The sequence below is a fragment of the Erpetoichthys calabaricus genome, chromosome 2 (genome assembly GCF_900747795.2).
Source record: "Erpetoichthys calabaricus chromosome 2, fErpCal1.3, whole genome shotgun sequence".
Taxonomy (NCBI): Eukaryota; Metazoa; Chordata; class Cladistia; order Polypteriformes; family Polypteridae; genus Erpetoichthys; species Erpetoichthys calabaricus.
In genome coordinates this window covers 33,548,418-33,550,265 of record NC_041395.2, presented here as the reverse complement: position 1 = coordinate 33,550,265, position 1,848 = coordinate 33,548,418, and the positions used below count along the sequence as shown (strand labels likewise).

The 1,848-nt window shown below is 35.7% G+C and overlaps 1 pseudogene; it reads left to right on the top strand.

The window, feature by feature from the left end:
- Nucleotides 1–349: 349 nt before the first annotated feature.
- On the top strand, nt 350–956 carry LOC114645116 (Ig heavy chain V region 3-like; annotated as a pseudogene).
- The last annotated feature ends 892 nt before the right edge of the window (nt 957–1,848 follow it).

Below are 1,848 nucleotides of genomic sequence, written 5' to 3'. Positions count from 1 at the left end.
CAAAAAATGTTGCTAAGGAATTAATCTGTGCTGATAATTTCCTCAGATTACACAAATAAACAACTACATACGAGTTGTATAAAATTTAAAAGATAAGCGTGTCGATTTTGTTTTAAAGAGAATATTGACAAAACGAGTTAAACATTTCTATTCATCATTGTGTTTTCCACGTTTTCAAATAAGGACTGTGACTAATGTTTATTAGGACTTAACTATTTATTTACAAGAAAAATATATGTTCTCATTAAATATTTTCATTTAAAAAAAAAGACCTGAAAACAATGCATTCATATTTGATGGATATTTTCCCTTCTGTTACTTAAGTTCTCACTTCTTAAATAATCCCCTCATATCTGATGAAGACATTATGCAAATAAGGCTCCTTTATTTTTGTCATATAAGTCTTGTTAGATCACTCCTACTGTGCCTTTCTTCCTCGTGTCTGTAACAGTTATGGAGACTTCATATCTTTTCATGTTTATGACTGTTTTATCATGTAAGTTGCTTTTCTTTCATTTTTATGAATCCAGCACATTTTTGGCTGATGTTGTTCACATCATGTCTTCTAAAACTCTTTTGTTTTGTAGATGTCCGGTCAGACATTGTCCTGACTCAGAAAGATAATGAAGTCAAGAAGCCTGGAGAGTCTCTGCGACTGACCTGTCAAGGCTCTGGGCAGAACAGTGCTGGGAGTTCTGTTACTGCTTACTGGCTGAGCTGGATTCGACAAGAGCCTGGAAAAGGGGCTTGAATGGCTGGGTTACATTAACCCTGACAGCAGTAATATAAAGTATGCAAGCAGCATTCAAGGACGATTTACAATCTCCAGAGACAATTCTAAACAGGCTCTGTATTTGGACATGAACAACCTCAAAACTGAAGACACAGCCAAATATTACTGCACTACAGGCACAATAAGGAACTTCTTGCTTTCGCTCACACAAAATCTCCACTAAAATAATTTTTGTCCAAACCCCCTCCCTTAAAAGGGAATTAAAACATTTTGTCAAATGTTTAAAAATGACATCTTTCCTTACTTTCCCACAAATTGAGGAGCACATATAAAACACATAAACAAAAACTTAAGCAAAACAAAACAGAACTGCTGTTTATTCTTAAGAATCTGTTTTATCAGTTATAGTCAAAATTAAAACTGAAAGTGTTGCTAGTTTAGAATGCAACAAGCAGAATGACTTGAGTTTTTTTGCAGAACTATTCTTAGGCTTAAAGTGCAAACTTTTCATACATGCTAGGCTTCTTTTTCCCTGCCTAACCACCGAGCCAGATGGACTCCAGAGGAAGTAAGAATGGCATGGCCAAAAACGTTATGCCTTAGAAAGACAGAAGTGCAAAAACTATGTAATCTAAAAAAAGACTATGGGTATACTCAACGCCAACTTCCTTTGGAGTTATTGAAGTGTTTCAGCCAAAACAAGGAGTGTTCTCCTCAATATTTAAATCCATAACTTCCATTAATGTGAGATGTTTAAAAATGTTAGTCCAGGCAGGCAGAGAGGTGAAGACACCAGTAAATTGGATATGTCTACCAAAAGTGCTATAAAGTTTTTAGCTGACTCCCACTGCCCAGATGAGATACCATCACAGTTAGAGAGGCCTGATTACTCACTTGAGCTGGTGGAGTTACTTTTAGTTTACTGGCTGACGCAGTTTCTTTCTGCATTCTGATTTTTATATATATATATATATATATATACTTTGTTAATACCTGAGACAAAATTGTTAACGGTGCAGACCTGTGTTTGTGACCTGGGAGTCAATCTGGGTACACTGTAGAATGCACCTCCCAAGTAAAAGAGAACCCAGTTACACTGTAAAGCTTTAAATATG